Below are 25,263 nucleotides of genomic sequence, written 5' to 3' on the forward strand. Positions count from 1 at the left end.
AACAAAAGATACCATTCTCTTTCCTTAATTTTTTTTTTTTGTCGGTTTTGGGGCTTGAATTCTGTCCCTCAGCTCTTCAGTTCAGGGTGAGTGCTCTACCACTTGAGACACAGCACCACTTCGGGTTTCCCGGTAGTTTATTGGAGATAAGAGTCTCATGGACTTTCCTGCCCTGGCTGGTTTTGAGCCGCGATCCTCAGATCTCAGCCTCCTGAGTAGCTAGGATTACAGGCGTGAGCCACCGGTACTTGGCTTCTTTCCTTAATTTTTTGTATGTTTTTTTTTTAAATTGTAAAAATACTGTACAGAGGGTTACAGTTACATGAGCAAGGTAATGAGTACATTTCCCATGGAGCATTGTTGTCTCCTCCTTTGTTTTTCCCCTACCACCCCTTCCCTCCCCACCTCCCCAACTACTCACCACCCTCTGACTCCCCCTACTCCCAACAAACGTTGTAAAGTTCGTTTTCAATATAGTGTCTTGTACATCTCATTGTTACAATGGGTCAACCTATATCCCTATTTAAGCAATTTGTTTTTTCCCTTTCCCTCCCCAAATTAGAGAAGTGTATATATGGTGCCGGCACCACCATCAAATACAGTGAAAACAGGGGTTATACGGTGGGGGAGGAACATACAAGGAAACAAGAAAATCACATGGTACATTAAAATCCGTTATAAACAATAGCAAGAAAGAAAAAGTTCTTAACTTTTCTCTTTTCTTCCTTTCTTTATTGACTTTCTTTTCTTTTCTCTTCATTTATTTCATCATTCTTCGCATGTTCCTATTCTCCTCTCCCTCCTTTTTTCCCTTCCTTCTTTCTTTATTAGTGATCATCTCCCATTTTAATAGGATTAAGTATGACAGCCAACCTCTCTTTACTGACCTGAGACAGTATCTCTACATTATTATTCAGCTTGCTGGAGATGATAAATGCCCTTGTCATGTTAAAGGATTCCTTCCATTTTTGTGGTGGGAGGAGTGGGGACTGGTCCTTGGGCTTGAACTTTGAGCCTGGGTATGACCCTAAGATTCATTTGTTTAAGGCTAGCACTCTACCATTTGAACCACAGAATCACTGCCAGCTTTTTCTGTGATTAATTGGAGATAAGAGTCTTACAGACTTTAGGCCCACACTGGCTCTCAACCTCAATCCTCACATCTCAGCTTCCTGAGTAGCTAGGATTACAGGTGTGAGCCACTGGCACCTGGCTCTCCCCTGGTCTTTATGCTGCGCTAAGGTTTATTATCAATATTTAGTGTTGTGTTTATTCCACCAGAATTTCAGTTAAAAAAGTATTCTTTTGCTATTCATCCTTTTTTTGTGTGGTACCTGATCTTCCCATTTTCTTTTTTTCTTTTTCTTTTCTTTTCTTTCTTTATTTTTTATTGTGAAAATACTGTACAGAGGAGTTACAATTACATGGGCGAGATAATGAGTACATTTCTTATCAAGCATTGTAGCCTCCTCCTTTGTTTTCCCTTCCCATCCCTTCCCATCCTCCTGATCTTCCCATTTTCTTGGAGTTTATTTTATATCTTTTGTTGTTGCTGTTGTTGTTGATGATGATGTTGATGGTAGTGGTCATGGTGCTTGAACTTAGGGTTTGGGTGCTGTCCCTGAGCACTAGCTCAAGGCTAGTGCTATACCACTTTGAACTACAGCTCCACTTAAAGTTTACTGGTGATTAATTGGAGATAAGAGTCTTGCAGAGACTTTTCTGCCCCAAGTGGCTTCAAGTCTTGATCAGCCTCCTGAGTAGCTAGTATTACGGGACATAAGTTACCAGTACCTAGCTGATTTCATGTCTTAAAGGTTGAACAACCACAGAAACCTCTCTCTCTCTCTCTCTCTCTCTCTCTCTCTCTCTCTCTCTCTCTCTCTCACACACACACACACACACACACACACACACACTGTTCTGACTTGTTTTTATTTCATTTTAAAATTGTTTTATCCACAAATTGTTGTACAAGGGGGTTACAATTTAATATGTCCATTTAATATGACAGTGTATCTCGGTCAGTTGTCATCCCTTCCATTATTCTCTCTCACTCTCCTACTTAGCTCTTTTCTCTGCCAGTCACATCAAATTTCCCCTTCCCTTTTCTCACATGTACATTGAGTATTATGACAGTATTTGTCTGCCATTCCCTTTTCGATTCATCATCCCCTCCCAATACCCCCTTCCTTATTCAAAACATGTTTCAGCGTCCTGAGTTGTTTTCTTTAAACGGACTGTTCATTGTTCAAAGGGTTAACACTGTGAGGTTTCATTCCTGCATGCAGTATACGTTAGTCAACTTGATCATACATGCATGCATACACCCTCAGATATGTTTACCTGGGAGGCTCTATTTTGAGTCTAATATCTATGTGAGAGAGAAAAGCTGAGCTGTTTGTCTTTCTAGCCTAAATACTTTTTGTTGAACTATGGGCTGTGATTTATTTTTGTATTCCCTATGTCCGAATCTCCCTACATATGGGGATAAAATCTGAGTTTCCCCATGAAGTATTGGCTGATGAAAATTCACTCAGAGGACTCAACAGTACGTTTAGGCTGATTCTATTTATGTCACACATATGACAGCTCAAGAATGAATATTTTAAAATATTACCATGAAGCTTTGACTTACCTGTATCAGATAGATAATGCCAATATTAATTTTTGTTGTTGGTGATACAGCATAAACTTACACAGGAAGTCAAAAGGGGAATAAGAGAGTTGCCAATTATTTTTTTCTTTTCCCAATTATTGTTTCCTATGCAATGGTTACAGACACCTCTGAGCTTTTCTGTTTGTTCCTGAGGCTTGCAGATTAATTGTAACTTCTCAGACACAAGGGCACCCTTTCTACAATTTTGCTTGTCAGCAAAGATTGCAGCGATTCTATTTTGTCAGTTCCTCTACGGTGACTCTGACATTGGTTGTTCTATAACTGTCAGTAAGATTTCTTAGTTAGCCAGATAGCTATTGAAGTCGTTTGGCAAGGAAAAAAAAAAGATGGATTTTCTTTTATAAAATGGATTGAGGTTAAATCAAGCTGGAGCTCTAAATCTAAGGTACTGTCTACTTGAAGTTTATGCGCAGGACATTGTGGTCTGAAGGGCAGAGGCTTCATGGACCCCTCCTAGTTTGTGGCTGGTTTAGTGATCCAGTGGGATTATGTGGGTGATAAGCTGCCACCGTCACTTTATGAGTGAGAGCAGATTCTATCTATGTATATAAATTGGTGACTATAGGGCATTTAATCCTTAAGATTGCCTGGGTGATAGTTCTCTATCTAAAAGCATAGCCAAATCTCCACTTGTGCACTGCTGGGACTTCATGTCCAATTACTACAACCTGGAGTGTGTTGAGGGCTTCCCAACACGTCAGAGAAATGTTAGTCCTTAATGTTTTTCTTGAGTGGAAGGGGAAATGACCACATCTTAACCACTTCCCCTTTCGTAGCAAGTTTAAAAATGTGATGTTAGGAAAATGAACCCTTAAATATGTATTTTAATGTTTTTGTTTCTTTCATGCCTGTGTTTCTAACGCATTTATAAGATTATTTCTTTGTTGCTTTGTATGTCCCTCCCCCACAGTGTAACCCCCGCTTTCACTATATTTGATGTCAGTATAACATGTGGAGGAGATGGGGACAAACAAGTCGTTTAAGGATTCAGGTGGACCTGTTGCAACAATGAGAAGTACAAAATGTCATGTCAAAACCAGCTTTACAATGTCGGTGTGTGGGGGGGAGGGGGGTATAATTGGGTGGGGGGAGGGGGGTAAAATTGGGTGGGGGGAGGGGGGAGGCGGGGAAGGGAAGTGAAGGGTAAACAAAGGAGGAGGCTGCAATGCTTGGTAAGAAATGTATGCATTATCCTGCCCATGTAATTGTAGCCCCTCTGTACAGTATGTTCTCAAATAAAATAAAATACAATAAGAAAAAAAAAAAACTGAACTAAGAGAAGTGGAATCATCGACCCAGTTGAGAGTTGTCACCCTACCTATCAGGTTGGCATCGTCCCATATGTTTATAATGATTTGCTTACTAATTAATTTATCAAAGCTATTTAGGTTGCCTTCCTAGCTCTATCCTCTTGTAAAAATATTTGATGATACAGATACTAGAATGTAGAGTACACATCCTAGTAACCATGGAAGCAGAGCTCTCCATCCTCAGCAGAGGAGCCAGAACAGTGTGTCTTCTGTAGAATATGCTTTCATGCCAGTAAAATAGTAAATCACCAAGGTGAGAATTGTTGATGGCACCTTGCATGCTAGATTCTTGCCAAATCTGGGAACTTTAATTATCGCCACTTTAGCAATTGAGCTGTACAACGGCAAAGCACATGGTGTGTGTCAACAGTTGATCGGATAAAATTTATGCTAGCAATCCATATGTTTGAGCTTTGGAGAATGTGTTGCAGTTTAAAGGACTAGACAAGGAAAAGGCAGAGCTGATGTTCATATATATGTGAATAACATTTTTCATGTACTTTTCAGTCTCTGAAGGTCCAGTTGTTTTTGGACTATACTTGCTACGTTTTAAATAATAGTTTTTTTTAGCCCCATATGTCATAGTACATTCCACACTTCTGGAGAGCAAACATCTCATATTTATCTTTTTCTCCAGTTGCCTCAATGAATCTGAATTGGAACAGTGCTAAGTGTCAATGGATATCAACTACCCCTGCTTTTTAAAAAATCAGTTGTGGGTTTGAACTTAAGGCTTGGCTACTGTTCCTGAGTTTCTGATCAAGGCTGGTGCACTACCGCTTTGGGCCACAGCTCCCCTTCCAGTTTTCTGGTGATTAATTGGAGATAGGAGTCTCATGGACTTTCCTTCCCAGGTGGCTTTGAACCATGATCATCAGATCTCAGCCTCCTGAGTAGCTAGGATTACAGGTGTGAACCATCAGCACCTAGCTTCATTCCTTCTTTTCCTACCAGATAACACCTGATGCAGCTGCCCTTACTGATTGGTTTTATTTGTGGTGTAGAGGGTCAAACCTTGGGCCTTGAGCATGTTAGGCAGGTGCTTTATGAGTGGGCTACATCCTCAACACCATTACTGCCCTTTCTTCTTTGTGGTTGTCCAGCCATCTCTCTTGTTTTTTTTTTTTTCATTGTAGGAATGATGAGGAAAATTGTAACAAGGGGAAAAAAAGCCCTCTAGTGTCTTGATGTTCAGTATCATAGACCCAGATGCATAAGACAGTATCTGGAAAACTAGTATACAAGAGCAGTTCTTTTGATTATGTTAAGTGTTACCAGCACTTCAAAGCCAGTGAGATCCAAAGAAGAAGGCTTGTAACCTACTTTTCCTCATATCTGGTCTCAGAAAATGGCTGAAATCAGAATGAAAAGTAGGCATAGTTTACATCTAGGCCAGAGGCTATGAGGAGGCCCATTAGTTCAGAGTGGAGAGAAATTGCCAACTCTATTCAATGCTGGATAGCAGCATTGAGGAGCTATGCACCCTTGGTTCTATGGAGCCTTACATCACTAAACACACATTAACAAAACAAACTGACAAGAAAAGGCTTAATAGACCCAAAGAAATATAGGTCTCATGGTTTCCCTTCTCTGCAATAATTAGTATAGGTCTAGGATTAACTTAGCAGATGAACAGAATATCTCAATAACTATGAACATATGACCATATTAGATGATGCTAAGGAAAATGAATTCCAAGACATGGACAGAAGAGGTTTTTATTTTTTTTATTATTAATTTTTTTTAATTGTAAAAATGTTGTAAGGGGGTTACAGTTATATGAGTAGGGTAATGAGTACATTTCATAGTGAGCATTGTTACCTCCTCCTTTATTTCCCCCCTACTATCACGTCCCTCCCCACCTCCCCAACTCCTCCTGCCCCTCCCCGACATTGTAAAGTTCATTTTCAATACAGTGTCCTGTACATCTTGTGGTCACAATGGGTCAGCCTGCATCCTCATTTAAGTGTTCTGCAATATCCCTTCCCCTCCCCAAATTACAAAAATATATATAGAAGGTGCAGAGCACCAGCATCAAATCCGGTGAAAACAGGGGCTATATCATGGGGGAAGAACATACAATAGACACACAAGAATCACATAGTGTATTGTAAATACATTAAAAACACTGGCAAGAGGGAGAACAAAAAACCTCTTGTGTCCCTGTCTTGAGATATATTTTGCTTAACATTATCTCATACGGTTGTATGTACCTAGCCTTTGACCTACTCTGCTTGTCTTAGACATGTATTAGTCACTGCAAACAAGGGAAACCATGGGACCTATGTTTCTTTGGGCCTGGCTTACTTCGCTTAATATAATTTTTTCTGAGTCTTTCCATTTCCTAATAAAAGAGGCAATGTCATTTTTTTTTCCGATGGAGGCATAAAATTCCATTGTGTGTATATATATATATATATATATAATACATATTACATATATGTATTATACAAGTATTTAAGTATTTACAATCTCCAAGGATTGTCATATTGTTTTTTTTAATTTAATTTAATTTTATTTGTGAACATACTGTACAGAGGGGTTACAGTTACATGGGCAGGATAATGAGTACATTTCTTACCAAGCATTGCAGCCTCCTCCTTTGGTTTACCCTTCACATCCCTTCCCAGCCTCCCCCCTCCCCCCCAATCCCAATCCTTCTCCTTCCCCCCCCCCCCACACCGATGTTGTAAAGCTCGTTTTGGACATGACAACTTGTACTTCTCATTGTTGCAACAGGTCCACCTGTATCCTTAAACAACTGGTTTTTCCCCATCTCCTCCACAAGTTATACTGACATCAAATATAGTGAAAGCAGGGGTTATACTGTGGGGGAGGGACATACAAAGCAACAAAGAGATAATCTTATAAATGCGTTAGAAACACATGCATGAAAGAAAAAAACATTAAAATACATATCTAAGGGTTCATTTTCCTGACATCACATTATCTGACCTTTTCCGCTTGACTCATACATATACTAGATATTGCAAATAAGGGAAACTGTCATATTGTTTTGTTCATACTTAACACTCTGGTTGGATAACCAGCTTCTAATTAACAAACTAAATCATAATATGTATAATATATATATATATCACATTTTCTTGATCCATTCATCTACTGAGGGGCATCTGGGTTGGTTCCATATCTTAGCTATGGCAAATAATGCCGTAATAAACATGTTGTGCTGGTAGCTTTGGTATGACCTTGTCTGTGATCATTTGGGTAAATGTCCAAAAGTGGGATTGCTGAGTCATAAGGAAGCTCTATGTGGAATCTTTTGAGGAACCTGCATACTGCTTTTCAGAGTAGTTCTTCTTCTTCTTCTTCTTCTTCTTCTTCTTCTTCTTCTTCTTCTTCTTCTTCTTCTTCTTCTTCTTCTTCTTCTTCTTCTTCTTCTTCTTCTTCTTCTTCTTCTTCTTCTTCTTCTTCTTCTTCTTCTTCTTCTTCCTCTTCTTCCTCTTCTTCCTCTTCTTCCTCTTCGTCGTCGTCGTCGTTGATCATGGGGCTTGAACTCTGGGCCTGATCACGCTCTTCAGCTCAAGGAGAGCACTCTACCACTTGAGCTACAGCACCACTTCCAGTTTTCTGGTGGCTTATTGGAGATAAATGTTTTACAGACTTTCCTGCCTGGGCTGGCTTTGCACCGGGATCCTCAGCTAGGATTACAGGTGTGAGCCACCAGCACCCGGCTGAGATTTTCCTTTGTTGTTGTTGTTTGTATATTCTTCCCCCTATGGTATATCCTCTGTTGTTACTGTATTTGATTTAGGTACCCTGGTATTTTATTTACGTTGATTGGAATTAGGGAAGGGAAGGGGAACAACAGAATGGTGAGACACAGGACAAGGAGGAGGAACCGATGCAACAGCGATATACACAAGACAATATGTTGGAAATGATCTGTACAACTTGGGGAGGGAGTTAGGGGAAAGAAAGAAGAAAATTGAGGAAAGGGATAACAAGGTTGATAAGAAATGCAGTCATATGGGATGACTACATGTAATGGGGCATTCTGGTTAGGATCCTGGAACAGAAAAAAAAGGACATTCAGTAATAACTAAGGAAATCTGAGTAAGGATGAATTTCAATGAATAATGTATCAATATTGGCTCATTAATTGTAATGGATGTTCCAGAGTAATGTAAGAGATTAGTGATAAGGAAACCTACGCATGAGATATTTGGGGGCTATCTCATGCTTACTCTCTTTGCAATATTTTCTGTAAATCTGAAATTAAAGTGACTTAACCAAAAAGAAAAAGAAATGTACTCATTACTTAAGTAACTGAAACCCCTCTGTACATTACCTTGACAATAAAGAGAAGGCTTAGGAGGACCTCAATAATATCCCTATCATCCAAATGGAAATAAGAAAATATAAGTGGACTGAGGTACATAGCAACTATAAATGTTTGCCATTGCATGCACATTTCTGCCTATATGCTTTAAAAGTGTTTGTTGAAATCAAGCTGTAGCTCATCTTGAGTTCTTAAGCAGACATCTCTCACTAAGGTGAGTTTCTAGCATCCTGATATGTAACAGAGAGGTGAGGTCTTGGAGGAACAGGCTTAAGCATTCTTTGAGATGTATTCTCTTGACCCCTCTTCACAGATGAGTTGGGTAGCCTACCTTTGCTTATCTGCTTTCTTATATTCAATCTAAGTGCTCGTTATAGAATAACACAGTGATCTGTTGGTACGTAGAATCAGTCTGGGATTGTTACAATGCATATTGTCCTATTACTGTTCATAGCAACTCCTTTAAAATATATATTGTAAATATTAAAATTTTGGAGCATTGTATTTGTGGACCTACTTCCTAGGTAGATCTCATGTCTTCATCATCTTTCTATCTCAGCATTTGAACTGTGAAGCGTATGATGAACACTCAGTAAAGGTTTATTGAATGGACAAGGCTGAAATACTTCACAAAATGTCACAGAGAATTCTCTGCATGGGCAAAATAACATGATGAAGGAGCAAGCCGAAACAGCTGTAGTGGGCTCCTTGCAAGAACCAGCTGGCACATTCAAAATGTGAGTTTTGAGAGCCAGTTTAGTGAAGGATTAGTTTCAGTGGTAAGGGGGAATCTAATTAAAAACTCAAGGAATAGCACAATACCTGGGGGTTTGTATTGTAACCAGAACCTGGGGTTTGATGAGGGTTAGTAGGGAGTGAAGAAAGAGAACTATGTGGAGAGATTTGTCTGATGGGAACTTGCTCTTCATTTGAGGATTGTAACCATTCCACAATGATGTTTTAGGGAGTTAGGACATACCATTACTGTCTGTTGTCTGTCTGTCTGTCTGTCTGTCTGTCTGTCTCTGTCTCCCAGTCTCTGTCTCTGTTTCTGTCTCTTTTTTTTCAATCTCCCTGGCCAGTGCTAGGCTTTGCCCCTGAACAACAGAAAGCCACAGGTAAGGGAGCTTTTTGATATGCTCTATACATACCCTGACACATACAGCAGTATAGAGAAAGGAGGAGAATGGGTTTGATAGCCAATGAAAAATGAGCAAGTTTGAGGAAGAGAAAATGTACGACATGAGGAGACGATAGAGCAGTTTAAAATCATCCATGAAGTAAACAGACATGATGGCAAAAATGATAGCATTCTCTGTGGCTTTTGAAATTACTGAAAGCAATGATTGCTTTTTATGGTTGTATATGTTGCTTGGTGTCTTTTCTTCTGGATTACAAGCTCTTCAGAGTCAGAGACCATCAACACCAGCACTAGCACCCAAATCAGCACAGGTCATGGCTGCTCCTTGATAATTATGGGTGGAATAAATGAATGGTAGCATGTGACGATGTCATAGAGAATGTAACTTAACTAGGAAGAGCTCCCTACCTAAAGACATTGTCTTACTTGGAAGAAGTTAAAAAAAGAGAAGTGTTTAACCCAGTATCATGGGGTTGGGGGGGAGAGAGAGACAGAGAGAGATGGAGAGAGAGAGAGACAGACAGAGAGGGAGGGAGAGATCTTTGATCTAATTTTTTATTCACATGAAAGGAATAATCTTCTGGTTCTCCAGATATCATCATAATGTTCCCAGTCATAGGTTAACAGATGGGCTATAATTGAATGGATGTTTAGTGTGTGATAGCATAATGATAGGTATTACAATGTCACTCACTCACATAGACTTACTCTGTATTACATGTGACTTTCTGCAAATTTTCATCCGACATGATTCCAGCAATCCTGTCACAAATCAACAGATTGAACAGGCATGCCTGACCCAGAGATCAAACACTCCCAGGAAAGCTAGATAGGTTGGTGAGTTGGGGCCAAAGGTGGTATCTTTGCCCATTCTAGAAAATAAAGCTATGTTACGTGGAACTGACTGCCAAGGGAGTTCAATGAAGAATGCACTGACACAGGTGTTCTATTGTGTAAGCCTACCCAGCACTCAGCCTACTCAGCGAGCAGGGCCAGGATTTAATGCGAAATTAACCAGAAATAATGGCAAACAAGCAGCACCTGGCAGAGTGGATATGCTCGGTAAACATTCCTTGACTGTTAAGTGGAATCAATGACATTTAAATGGCTTTTCAGTGTTGTGTAGGCACAGCTTAGATGAATTATTTTCATGGTTTTTTTTTTCTTCCTGTGGGCTCTGAGAAGCAGTGTAATAGAGTAGAGAAAAAGGTTCAAACCCAGCTGGGTTTTGTCAGATGAGTTGTTTGATCTGCTTTGCCAGTAAAATGGAGAAAATAGTGGTATCTACAACCTATGATTGTTGTGAGGATTGAATGAACATAAATACAGTATATTGTAGTGCATAAATTCTTTGTATTGTCAGTGGAAAAGTCAGCTAACCAATAGGAATTCAATGCATTCTTTTCAACCTTGATGTGTCCACTTTTTCTTGTCAAAATTATTAACATATATTAATTGTACAAATTAATGGTTTCTCTGTAATGTTTCCATACATTGTGCAATGTTTGTGTTCTTCCTTTCTACTTTTTCTTGCAGTCATTTTAAAGAGGTCATTTGAGTCTGAAAAACATGTTTTTTTTGAATGAATATGAATATATATGTGTCTATGTATGGATATATATGTATATATTATATTTATGAGAGAGAGAGAACATCCAGAGTCTTCTGAATTTTAGAGAAATTAGTCTTATCCTGAGATAAACAACAAAACAGTTTTGATTCTGGATATGGGAGCCAAGGTAAATGAAATAGCCTTCTTAAATCATTGTAGTACATAAATAACAGTGCAATTTGATTCGGTATTAGTATTTTCAACTACATAGATTTATTGGTAAATACTGGGTGAATCTAGTGGAATACTCAACTAACCTTCCCACGAAGTTTCACTTTTTTTCTCTTGGCTTTGGCACATCACCAGAGAATGTCTCCAATTTCATCATCCCTGATTCTCAGTGCTGTAGGGATTCTATGCAAAGTTTCTGCCTTACGGATTTGTGAGGTGCTGTACTCATTCTTTTCACAGAAAGCTTGGCAAGGAGCACAAAATTACAGGCTCATGCCTCTAATCCTAGCTACTCTGGAGATGAATATTGAGGGAATCACAGTTTTTTTAAAAAAAATTTCCTTCCCTGTTTGAGACTAGCCTGGGGTAAAATAATTGAAATATCCATCTCAATAATGAGTGGGTGGTATAAGTGGCATGCGTCTGGCATCCCAGGTTTGGGAGAGGCTGAGATTGGGATGATCATGAGTCTAGGCTAATGGGAAAAAAAACATGAGATCTTAACTCAAAAGTCACCAGAGCAAGCAGGGCTCTAGTAGAAGAGCACTTGCCTAGTAAACATGAAGCTATGAATCCAAACCCCATTACCACACTGAATAAATGCATGGATGGATGAATGAATAAATAACTAAATAAGTAAACAAGGAGCAAAATGTATGACTCATAACATGAAGAGTCAGTATTGGATTATAGTCTGTTAGATTCCAGAGCACATGATCTTTTGAAGATCTTCCCAGGAAGTGCACTGCTTCCTCCCAGTGCAGTTACTTAGTGTTATTTAGATTTTTCATTGCTGTGGCTGTGACAAATATCTGAGGGAAATAGTGTAAGCTCTGGGCCTGTGGGGAGAGTCAACATCATGGTAGCAGGTGGGTATGCTGGATGAGTCTATTTACCTCATGGCAGCCAGGAAGGAGAAATATAGGAGGAGGCAGGAGACAAAACAGTATGTTCCCAGTGAACACCTCTGAACATTTCTACCACCTCTTCAATTGTGCATCCTTTGTCTATATCCCTAACCTGCATATGTTTGCTTTATTTCCCCACATCTATGATTCTTGTAGGTGACCTTCAAGTACTTTGCTTACACAGAAATGCTTGAGAACTGGCATTTAGTTGGGGGAGCCATGATTGTTCAGAGTCTAGCCAGTGCAAAAGCCCAGCAACATGTCTCAAATCAGAACATGCTGTGAGAATCCCTAGCAACATCAGGCTGCTTTGGGACTCTGCCATCCTTGAATGGTTTCTTCTGTTTTCTGGTTCTGCTTCTCCTATGTCCTTATGGTTACTGGTAGTAACATTTCCTAACTGAATCAGTTTTGTATGCATTCTCACTTTAGGATATGCTTCCAGGGAATTTGATTGAAGACCTTTTCAGTTATGATCAACTATGTTTACAAGGAAGGAGCCTTCAGTGTTGGAGAAAAATAACAACTCATTTTTATGCTGAAGAATATCTCATAGGTATTCTTAGTCTTTGAACATGCGCCTTTGATTGTCTTCATTTGAAAATAAAATGACAGTTGTGGATCAAATTTATTTTCCTAGGAGCTTAAGATTTCTAGAGTTTCTTTCCGTTAAGCTGTAGGAAGTTGAAGAAAAATCCTATGTTCTCAAGTGTTTTGTCAAACCCTGGTAGGTGTTATAATCGGCCACTTTAGAGTTACACACACATTTGTGACACTTGTTTTGCCTCTAAAATCTGCTTATGCTATTGGTTAAATATGAGATTGTGAAATTAGATAGTTCTCAAAGGGCAGATAACAAAATACTTCCAACTTATATTTTCTAGATGTAGGGTTTGATGGAACACTTTGACAAAATAAAGCCCAGTTTCACAGCTAGGCTACACTTCCTCCAAATTCTGATCTTATTTCATTGGAGAGCAACAGACTCAACATCATATAGAAGTTTCAGAAGGCTCCAAAAATAACCTCTTCCTTAAGCCTTATGTATCCAAGCATCCAAGTAATGTCATGTTTTCATAGCAAAAACATTGCATGTCTTGAGTAATGTTGCCATTTGCTGGAGTTCTCAGCAGTGCAGCTCTTCCACCTAGTCGCACCCAATTTCACTGATCAGTAGCTCTGGCTTCACTTCACTCTCACATATTCAATAATTCATTTGGCAGGTACAGAGTAGACAGATCTAAAAAGGAACTATAACATCTTGGAAGAACAAGGAAAGCACTTACTATTTATTCTCTCTTGGACCCTGACATTTAATTTGGATATAAGGAAGAACACTAGTTCCAGCATATTCTGGCACCAAAAATATTTATTACTATTTTTTAAAAGATGAGCTAGATTGTCAGTCTTTCTCCTGAAAATGGTTTCAATCTTCAGACTCTCCTACAATATCATGAATATCAATAGGTTGTTCAGATATGACTAGTCATTGAGCTATAGAGTTGGGATGATCAAACACAGGAAGAGATCAGAATTTGTAAACAAGATAGCATCATAGGATTCACTTGTGAAAGCTTCTTTCTCACATTGTACTTGTGCTTGACAGCTGCAATCCTATATAGTCTTAAAAACTTATTTCAAAAATAATTTAAAATTTATAGTTTGCAAATATAGTAGAGAGATTTCTCCTATACTCTTTGGCCTACTTTCCCTAAAGTGATCATCTTATATAACCACATATAACTTTGCCAACACTCAGGGACTAATGGGTATATTACCCATTCTTTTGGACATGTACACTTTTTAAAATTATTCTCGTTTTCCTGTGACAGTCGTTTTCTATTCTTTGGGTCCAATAAGATCCCACAGTACATTTGTTCACTATGCCTCCTAAGTATATACAGATGCTTAAAAGCTTTTTCTTTTTTTCTTCAAGTGATGCATATGTAAATTTATGTACTTGTAGAGCCAGAGCACTTGAGTTCAGTCATGGTTCTGTTAATTAGCTAGGCAAATCTGACAAGCATCAGACCTTGTTGTGTCTTCCCTGTAAGCAGAGAATACTAATATAGACCATCAATGCTTGAGGACACAAATCTTATCTAGCTCATGTGGTGTTCCTGGGAGTGATTAAGTGAGTTCATGTGAAAAAATTTAAAACATTGCAAAGCACATAGGTGCTAGGTGCATATTAGCTGTGATTTTGATTGTAACTCCATCCTATGTAAGCATCTAGCTATCTGATATTAATTCCTTTCTTGTGTAGGTACAGATTACTCCTTTCAAATGATTATTACCTAGAATAGGTAATATGTACATGATTAAGAATATTCTATCAGGACTGAATAATTCTAATAAAGCTACATCTCTTTCCAATCTCTGTGATCTAGTGCTTTGGTCCCTTTGCCTTGCCATGAAGTTAACATCATAACTCTTTCTTACACAGCTTTGAGAAATATTCTACAAATAAAAATATATTGGTTTGCAATAAACAGGTGAGCTTGTGGCTCACACCATATTCCTAGCCACTCAGGAAGCTGAGATCCAGAGGACCACAGCTTCAGTCCAGCCTGGGTAGAAAAGTCTGAGAGACTCTATTTGGAATAATCAGCCAAAATCCAGGCTGGAGGCATGGTTCAAGTGGTAAAGTACTGGCTAAGCAAGCATCAGGCCCTGAATTGAAACCCCAGTACTGCCAGAACAGAAGAAGAAAATAAAGAAATTTATTTGCTTGAATAATCTCTTTGTGGGAACTTTAAAAAATATGTAGTGAATTCAAGCGTGAATATTATTTAAAAAGCAAAAATCAAGCTTACCTCATTTGCATTTTGACTAATGATGATGATAACAACAGCCTTATTTTATTCAGTACTTGTTATGTAGCAGTCATTCTGCTGGTTTTCTTTTTATTTAATGTCATTTAATAATACAATTGCCCTTTGCACTAGGTATTATTACAGATAAAAAAACTGAATATTAGGGTTAGCCTAAGTGCTCAAGTCTGAGAATGCCTGACCAGCAAGCTCAAGGCCTTGAATTTGGTTTCCAGTACCGTACCAAACAATCTAATAAACAACAAAAATTATCTTTGAGGTCTAGACAAGCTAACATCCTCAAGGTTGTTCAATTAGTAGGTGGTAGAAGGTAGAATAGGGACTGTGACTGTACAAAGTTTTACAGAAACAAAACAGAACCCAAATAGAATGGGTATCTCTCATTGAATGTCTCTACTTATTTATCATTGCTTTCTGTTCCTCTTTGTATGCCACCATCTGTTTTCCTTGGAAATCAGCTATAATCAGGACCGTTCCCAGACTCCATTCAGTTTACTCTGCACTCTTTCAATCATTTGCACTTTGCAAAATTCTACTCTCATTATGCTTTTCCTCTGCTCAGAGAGCCGCATTAGTGTTTTGCCATCTAGAGAACCAAGTGAAATAGTTTCTTTTAGCTTCTTTGGCTTTCTATTTTGTGGGCTTACCGGAACCAGTTGTAACTTCTCACTATGAGCCTAGCACATTGCATCACAGAGAGTAGCAGCTGATGAATACTTGCAGAATTCCATAATTGATATGTCTGATATATAAAAGCTGCCAGTCATCTCTTTAATGACATATCTGGAACTAAAAATGAACTTTCAAATACTTTCCTTCCTAGGGGTTTTGGTAATTTGGATGGTACAGAATTACCTTTCCTGTGGATTCCATTAATTGCATTGTTTGGAGCTCAAGATTAATTATTGATGCAGAATTAGAAAAGGTGGAAAGGCTGCAATCTTAACTTATTGTTCTGGAGAATCAGAGTTTGAGACATGGTGCTGTTTCTCCTCAGATGCTGCCAAATCTCAGTGTTCTCTTTTAGACTGGGGCAGACTCTACTGATGGGTAAGCTTAAACTTGGAAGAAAGGACCTGGCACAAAGGAGCTATTTGCTTTAGGATGAAGAATGGAAATTCACCATCATAGAACAAACTGCAGGACTCATAAAGAGCTCCCTGCTAGTCGAGGGGACTTCAGATACTGCTTATTTCAGAGGAAACCCATCACCGCTTGGTGATCATTTTTGCTGTTGAGATTTTGGCAATGGATATTAGCATCATTTGGCAGAGTTTAGTGGGTTGCTGGAAGAATGCATTCCCTTGGCCTGGCAAGTGACTATCTGTCCAGCAAGTCTACAGTGCTCTGTTCTATGGTATGGAGTCCCTTTTCCAGTGACAACCTTTTGAGGCTGTGGAATGCAGGGGGTATCTTGCTTATCTCTTTGTTCACCATGCCAAGCACCATTCCTGATGAAAAATGGGCACAGGAAATTTCTGTTTGGTAAAGGAAGAAAAAAACACAGCTATTTCTAAGGGGTCTTAAGACATCAGCTTCTTTTAAACCCAATGGATTTGGCTCATGTACTGGGCAAATTTCCTGGCGTTAGGGAACTATAAAATGGAAAATGAAAATTTCTGGCTCATGAAGCATCTAACTACCTCCAGGCGCCTATAGCATAAGAAGCAATAAGTGAAAGGCATTCTGGTGATGTACAGAAAGGTGTGTTTGAGCACCTGCTATTCATTCACATGTCATGGACCAGTCCTCAAAAGGGTACTTCTGAGCAGAGATGCCCAAATCCTCTTGTTCACTTTCATCCTTGAGTCATTTTCTCTTTGCTCTCCTGTTAAATTCTCCTGAAATCATTGTAGACACTGAAATAGTATGGAAAATTCTAGGATATTATATAATATTTCTTAGTTGTTTTTTCAAGGAGACTTGTGTATTATAGACTATTAATACTGAGAGTAGTTCAAATGAGTGGAAAAATAGATAAAATATGGGAAGTTGGAGTTCAACTGGAGACATAATTTCTGTTTTCCCTGTTCCAGTAGCTTTAATGTTGCTTGTAGTGGGCAAGACTCCTTCACGAGAGAAGGTCTGTCCCGGTGGATGTTTACAATAAAAATCTGCCCCTCACCTCATGGAGCGAATTCTGAAGGTTTTTTTTTTTTTTTTTAAAGAATGTTCTATAGACTCCACAAATGCCTCTGTCATGATTTCATTTCAGTTCACAGTTTGTTCCTCTCCCTTTTCCAATTCTTTCTCTCTAAAGGAATTCATTAGAGATTTCTTGCATGCAAACCCCAGAGACTGTTTTCTTAAAAACCTTGAAAACAAGGTGATTTTTCGTTTCTTTAGTACCCTGGACTGTCATACTTGCTCCTTCTTTTCTAGCAGATTTTGTTTTCAGGAAATTCACTTAACCATTCTTTCATGCTAAAGTGTAAATGTGGACTGTAAGTGTCATAATCTATGCCCTCTCTGGAGGTGTTTGCATTTAAATGGGGGCCAGTTTTTCTTTTTTTTTCATGTTAAATTTATTTAACAGAGGGGTTACAATTACATGGGCAAGATAATGAGTACATTTCTTATCAAGCATTGTAGCCTCCTCCTTTGTTTCCCCTTCCCATCCCTTCCCATCCACCCCCTTCCCCGCCCTCCTACTTAGTCCTCCTTGCCCCCTTCTCGGCTCCCCCCACCAAAGTTATAAAGTTCATTTTCGACATAACGACTTGTACATCTCATTGTTGCAATGGCTCCACCTGTATCCCTATGTAAACGATTTGTTTGTTTTTCCCCTTCCCCTCCACAAATTATACGGACATCAAATACAGTGAAAGCAGGGGTTATACTGTGGGAGAGGGACATACAAAGCAACAAAGAAATAATCTTATAAATGTGTTAGAAACAATCGCATGAAAGAAAAAAAACATTTGGATACATATCTTAGGGTTCATTTCCCTAACATCACATTATCTGACTTTTCTGCTTGACTCAGACATATACTAGATATTGCAAATAAGGGAAATCATGGGACCTATGTTTCTTTGGGCTTGGCTTACTTCACTTAATATAATTTTTTCCAAGCCTTTTCATTTCCTAACAAATGGGGCAATGTCATTCTTTCTGATGGAGGCATAGAATTCCATTGTGTATATATACCACATTGTCTTGATCCATTCATCTCCTGAGGGGCATCTGGGTTGGTTCCATATCTTAGCTATATAAATAGTGCTGCATTAAACATAGTGGTGCTGGTAGTTTTAGTGTGGTTTTGTTTGTAAACATTTGGGTAAATGCCCAAAAGTGGGATTGCTGGGTCATAGGGGAGCTGTATGTGGAGTCTTTTGAGGAACCTCCATACTACTTTCCAAAGTGGTTGAACAAGTTTACACTCCCACCAACAATGCAGTAAGGTTCGAGGGAGGCCAGTTTTTCAAAGACAAGATGAAGTAACATATGCAGCCAAATTTGAAGTATTGCATGGGAAAGTATTTTGTAGTACCTGAAAGAAGGTACTATCTAGGTACTTCTGAAATAGTCTCTTGGTCTGAGGTGACTTTGAAGGTAAGAGACTAGCTTATCCTTGCCCTGTACCTGATAACACCCCAGAGTCTCTACCTTACCCTAAGCCCATCAGAAAGTTTTTATCCATCAATATGTCCTTGATCTGTCCCAATTCCTGCTCCCTCTAAATTCAAGCAATTTTCAAGGTAGCCAAGGGGAAGTAGTTCAGAATAAATATACCTAGAGGGGGCGAACAGCTTGTTTACTATCTCATCCTCCTGCCTTTCCAGGTACTTGTCATTCCTTTTTTGTTCTCTTGCTACTGTGTGTATACTTAATGGCCTCTCATACTGTATATTCTCATTTTTTTGGCTACTTATTATCAATTCATTAGCATTTTGTGTTCATGGAGATAAGGGTTGTGTCACTGTAATCTCTTAAAACTCTGGTTAATCTTTTGTTCCTGGCCAATAAACTACCATACCAGTCACTTAATAACGTAAACAAATGCTTCTTATATTCAGGCTACTATAAAACACAAATGGGAACAAATACAAGACAAATAGAAAATATTCCCTGAGTATTTAGGCTTAAACTATGTAGCTCAACTGTAACTTTGAGGAAGCGTGAGTCATAGGTGCGATTATAAAGCACCTCGACTTTTGCATTTAAAAAAAAATGTTCCTCTCAGTCATTGGTTATGTTTGGGCAAGACAAGTAATCAAAATAGCCATTCCTTTGTTACAGGAGAGAAATGTTTAACTTGGTTTAACATTGAGGAGTCTTTTCCTCTCCTGGCTCAGGCCTGACAGAAAGAAGGTAAGGCACAGTTTCAGAAGGGAATCTGGTTAGTTTCCTCACTCTCCTCCTCCAATGCTTTTCTTTCTCTGTGACTCACCTGGCTAACCATAATTTCTGAGGCCCTCGGGCTGGCATAACCAAAAAGAGTGGGCAACCGAGGAGTTCTTACCTAGTCAGAACTTCACTGTGGACTGTCTGTGCAAGGCAGGCATTTAGCACTGACTCTAGGCTCTAGACTACCTCCTCACATTCTCCTCTCCCGCATTGCCAGATGGGGTCTTTTTGCCTACAGTTTCCTTAGTTGGGCGAAGTGTTTTTACTAGCTTATTACTCAGCCTTCTTCAGTTCATCAGAATCCAAGGGTACTTCCCTTCCTTCCAGATGACCCTGTCTGGCTGGATCTAAGCTCTAAGGATAGATCCTTTCCTTCCAAGGAAACATCTGTTTTGCATCACAAAGTCTAATACTCCAGAACGACAGATGGGACCACTGCTGAATGACAGATGGGACCTCTTCTCCTTTGACTCATCTGTCATCAGCCTCTGGCAAGTCTAAATGCTGGGTTTCCAATCCCTCAGACAACTGATGTAGTCTGATATGCTCAGGAATACAGGGAGCACATGAGCTCACTCAATGATCTCCTTGGAGCACTCCACAGTAGACTTGAGCAAAAGGGGATGGTATCCTCATTTCCAGCACTTGGCATCCATTGCCAAACGTTGTATTGTCTTTTAATTTTACCCACACATTTTTATAGCGGAAGTAGATGATCATCTAAGTGTTGGAAGATCTGTCTTGTGCCACTTATTTTTTGCAAGTTGTATGTGGTAGTTTTATGGTACTTATTGTTTCTAGATCTCAACCAAAACTGAGAGAAGAAAATCTGATTTTAATAGTCTGTTACCAGATGTGGAGGCCAGATTTACATGCATTAGCACTTTTATGTATAGCAAATCTACAAATGAAGAAACGAGGTACCGGGAAGTTAAATGACTTGCCAAGTTTCACTCAGCTAGCAAGTGGCAGATCCAATATTTAAACCCAATCACTTTGGACCTGGAACCCACGTTGTTAATCACTCTTCTATCTTCTCTGGTAAATGAGGATGTGTCCTTGAGAAATTTACAATCTGGTGGGAGAGGAAATGAAACCTAAGTTAATAACTGTAAAGTTATGAAAGAATGAAATAGACATATCAAGATAACCCTAGGAAGGCTCAAAAGAGAGAATTACTATAGCCAATTTGGGAAATAAGACAAATCTACATGGAAGATGTCTGTTACAAATCTGTACAGAAGTGCTGCTGGTCAGAATGGCAAGAGAGAATTCCTAGCCATGGCAAATTGAGAAGGCAGCAAGATGCAACACTAGGCCCTGTGACAATAAAGTTTGACTAGTGACAGAAGAAGGGAAAGGATGGGACAATAGAGAGGAAACAGCTAGACTGTGGCTTCAAATGTCAGTTGAGGAAGTTATCTGGTTTAGCGTAACAGGGAGCCAGCAGGAGCCAGATCAGGAGTTGGCAACGGCAGGTGGAAAGAGTAACAGTAATATTGTAGAGAAAGAACAAGAGGATCAGGCTGCCTATGAGATGTAGGAGGTGCAGAAAAGAAGCAATCAAGGCCCCCTGGGAGTCTTAGAAAATGGGTTACCTCTTTTCCTCCCAATTAAATTTGGTAAAATCTGTTAAATTGAGATTTTTTTTGGATGAAACTATCATTTCATAAGTTCTCATGTATTAAACAGAATATAAAGTACATATTATTTTATTCTTTTTTTAAAATTTGAGATGAGATCTGGCCTCAATCTCCTGTCCTCAGATGATCTTTACCCCCTCAGCCTCCTGAGTAGCTAGGATTACAGGTGTGCACCATCATCCCCGTATACAAAATTTCATCACAAAGTTTTTGTATATATATATTTTTAATCACACAGTTTTCATTCTTTCCTTTTTGTTTTTCTCTTCTATCAGGTTCCTTATGCAAGGGACTGTCTCGGTCGCCCTTTAACCTGGAAATCTAGCACCATGACAGGTGCAAAAATTGAACATCTTTTCAACAGATACATGGAGGCCCTCATGTCCCAGAAACCACAGAAGAGGGTGAGCTATGCAAGTAGTTTCCTCCATGAGACACACAACTGACCCAAGTCTGGGGGTATCTGTGTAAGTGGGATCAATCAAACAGAACAATGCTCCTCAGAAAGAGAGCCTTGTCTTTTTTTTTTTTTAACTTGTCATGTTGATTGAACTTCCTCTGTTGGGCAGAGCTTAAAATCCCAAATCAGATGAAGAGGAGAGGGCACTAATTTCCCTGAATCTGCAGTACCTGGTAGTTACAGGAAATGTTTTGGATAGGAATCTAATAAAAACTCATTAATTACCAGGCTACCAACTTGGGTCATGGACACTAGTTGTAGTTCATTCAAAAGTTTTGCGAAATTAAAGAAGACTAAAATTTACATGTTTCTTTACTCCATTAAATCCTTTGTAGTCAATAGACCTGAGATTAACCTACTGAGCTATGATATGGACTGTTTTTGATGAGTATGCCTTTGTAAAAGACTCATGTATGTATTTTCTGAGCACAGTGCTGTGTACTGTTGGTCATATCTGAAGAGCTCTATGGATCACACTGTACAGTCTCACTTTCTTTCTAGACATTCATCATCATTTAAAAAATATTTTTGTAGCTGGGGGCTGGTGGCTCACACTGTAATCCTAGCTACTCAGGCGGCTGAGATCTGAGAATCTTGGTTCAAAGCCAGCTCAGGCAGGAAAGTCCACGAGACTCTTTATTCCAGTTAACCACCAGAAAACCGGAAGTGGTGCTGTGGCTCAAGTGGTAAAGTGCTAGCCTTGAGCTGAAGAGCTGAGGGACAGAGACCAGGTCCAGAGTTCAGGCCCATGACTGAGCAAAAAACAAATTTTTTGGTGGTTCTGGAGTTTAAATTCGGGGATTCACGCTGGTATGATGAATGCTCTACCACTTAAACCATACTTTTAGTACCTTCTTTCCTTTTTACTTTAATTTCAGTTTTCAGATAGGGTCTTATGCTTTTGCCCAGTCTAGTCCCTTGCCTCTGTTTCCCAAATAGCTGGGATTATAGGCTTGTATCAGCATGCCCAGTCATAAATATCAGTCTTTATTTAAATGAATTAATGATACCACCTAAACCTATTGAAATAGGGCTCTATCTATAGAGAGTTATAGGATTTCTTCAGACTGAGATTTTTCTGGTCCATTACAACTCAACACATGACAATACAATTCTTTTACTTGTTCAGGTTACAAACCTGGGAGATGTACTTGACTCTTTCTTTTACCTTGTGGTAAGAACATTTTAAGGAATGCCATTAGTATTTTCCACAAAGACACCCAGAACATCACTACTGTTACTCCAATGTGACCTATTACAACATCTTGCCTGCATTGTTCTGTTCTTTTTTTTTTTTTCAATGATTCTTCCACCTCCTGTCTTGTTCTGTTAGGACTGCTTCCCACAGACCATTCAGAAAGGGATCCTTTTAAGATTAGTTAAATCATTTCATCTTATACTCTCCATGGGATTTCCATCCTTCTAAGTGTATCATGAATTGGGATACCATGACTCCACAATCTACCCACTCAGAAAAGAGAAGGAACGTCTGTGTACTGTAGAACCCTGCTTGGCTTTCCACAAAAAGTCAGACATGGAGGCTGTTGCTCTTGATCTTAGACTCTAGATGGCACTCTGGAACCACAGAAGGTTTTGCCTGAATTGACTTTTAAAAATTTTTTTATTTTTTAAAAATAAAGCACAGATCTGCAGCCAGTAATTGCAGGCTGAATTTTTTCTGTAGAAGTCTGAAATAAAATTGACTGGCATGACCACATTTTGCTTAAAAAGTTTTAAATATGTATGTTTTAGCGGACAGATTATGGCTTGGAGAAATAAATTGGAAAGAATCTGGATTCTCTTAGCAAAACACTGAAATTTGTGCTTTTTGAGAATGTAGAACCACCCAAGATGGGTGGGTCAGTCTCTCTCTCTCTCTCTCTCTCTCTCTCTCTCTCTCTCTCTGTGCACAGAGCCAAGCATTATATAGGTAGGGGCTTTGACATTTATGAAAAGGGTCTTAATGTAACAGGGGTTTATTTTAAACTATTCCCCTTTTTGCTGAAGAGAAGCCCTTCCTCAGGTTCTGGTTAACTAATTGGAGGAAAGCAAAGTCCATGCTGAAGTTCCTCCCAAAGAAGAAATGATGAAGACCCTTCCCAGTTCCTGGTCTCCTGCTAATTGTCTCTTGGGATGCCCCTTTTCCTCTTTCTAGAAATGCTTTCTGTGTCCTAAAGGCCTCTGAGAAGAAACTTGAGATGGAGAGACTTCTAATTGCTCTTTAGGGCTAGCTTTGAATAAACCTGTTTTCTTCCACTCATTTCTGTATTCTGAGTTTTAGGCTGAGCAGGAAGCATTTGGACCTCAGATTCCAGTAGCACTAACAGTTTTAGTTGAACTCATAGCTATGAAATGTCTTACCCTTCCTTTTGAGGCCAAGAACAGAAGCTTATTCTAATGAAGAATTTGGGTACAGTAATAAGGGTAGATGGCCAGAGGGGATGAAAAACAACAACAACAAGGTATGCATAATGGTCAAGCAGTCCTGATTGAAGTGTAGCTTAGGTGGTCATTATTAAGTGGAGGGGTTTTGGGAAGCTATTATTGCTGTCTCTCCTTGAGCGGAGCAGTCTGGTTCTCCTGAGATGATTACCCCTGCTTTGCTATGCAGCCTACTTGTTATAGGTGATTTTTCTATTAGGTATACACTATTGTGTGGGTGGCATGGTCCGTGGAGGGCAAGTAGTTTCAGTTCTTCTCCTACACATATTACCCATTAGTCTTTTCCTTTCCAGAGCCTTAGGTGAGAGCGGAGGAAAACAGAGACAAGTGGGGGAAGGAATACTACGCATTTTCCCCGTTTTTAATTCACTTGAGGGCTCAAGTAAGGAGCCTAAATAAGGTATGTGTGTTGTGAACCGAAATCCTCTGAAAAAGTCACATCTGATGTGGAGGACTCTGTAGACTTCCTGCCTAGAACTTCACGGATGTGCAGAGCTGTTGCATTGCAGATAGAGAGTCAAAATGACCATGGCCTATCTTTTGCTCTTTGACTATTCATTTATTTATCAACCTCTGTATCTGACCCAACATCCTTGTGAGTACTAACTAGGTAAAACTTGTTGGAATATATGATTACATTTAGCACACTTTCCCATAACACGGAAGCTAAGAGTATTCTAACATGTGACACCTCCGAGACTTCCCCAGTATGCTCTAAGCCAGTTTTCTGATGTTCCAAACAATAGGATTTGGTAAATGCATAATGGATGACTTACTTTTGTTTTCCAACCAATATTATTTGGTAAATGCACAATTTATAAACTCCTTTTGTTTTCTGATTCTCAAAGTTCATGTAAACGGTTCCACAGAGGAATATGTCATTCAGGGTGACCTCTATCTGTGTTCCAGAGTCATGGTCACATATATTTGGCTCAGAATAAATTATGTCATGTTCCCCTTTGGAGCAAGAGCCGTGTTTTACACTGGCGATGAGTAGAGGTGTGGGAGTGGACATAATGGGAGTTGTGTCTGTGAGAGTGTATGGATGTGTGTAAGAATGCAGGAAGAAGAGGGAAAGAGCAGAAGGAGGAGCAGGATATGACAGAGGAGGAGAAAGAGATAGCAAGGGGGAGGGAGAGAGAGCAAGAACTAGAGAACTAGCTTCCTCTTGTCTAGGTGGCAGGAAAGCAGGAATAGCTGCAGCCAGTCTAGTCCCATGGGAAGGGCTACCACATGTTATAATTTGTAAGGGTCAGTTGGCCCATAAAAAGGGCCTTGGACTTTTCTGGGGGCTAACCCTCTAAGGGAGTGGGATTAGCTTGGGATGGCAATGGAGATCAGCAAAGCACAAGACCACAGTTTAGAGAGGATAACGGAACTTATTTTCTGGACCTGAACCAGTCTAGTGC

At 39.4% G+C, this 25,263-nt stretch overlaps 1 long non-coding RNA gene across 2 annotated transcripts in view; it reads left to right on the forward strand.

Moving 5' to 3' along the window:
- The window catches only part of LOC138826084 (uncharacterized), a 49,333-nt gene that overhangs the window by 20,179 nt on the left and 3,891 nt on the right, over positions 1-25,263 (forward strand). The window contains exons 1-3 of one of the 2 annotated variants that reach the window (XR_011371557.1): positions 19,206-19,273; positions 21,228-21,356; positions 24,148-24,254. This is a non-coding gene — a long non-coding RNA (uncharacterized lncRNA). Of the gene's footprint in view, positions 1-19,205; positions 19,274-21,227; positions 21,357-24,147; positions 24,255-25,263 lie in introns of those variants that run through there. The other variant, XR_011371556.1, reaches the window with a different exon arrangement.

Source organism: Dipodomys merriami, unplaced genomic scaffold, assembly GCF_024711535.1.
Source record: "Dipodomys merriami isolate MVZ:Mamm:240054 unplaced genomic scaffold, mDipMer1.0.p SCAF_14, whole genome shotgun sequence".
NCBI classification, from domain to species: domain Eukaryota; kingdom Metazoa; phylum Chordata; class Mammalia; order Rodentia; family Heteromyidae; genus Dipodomys; species Dipodomys merriami.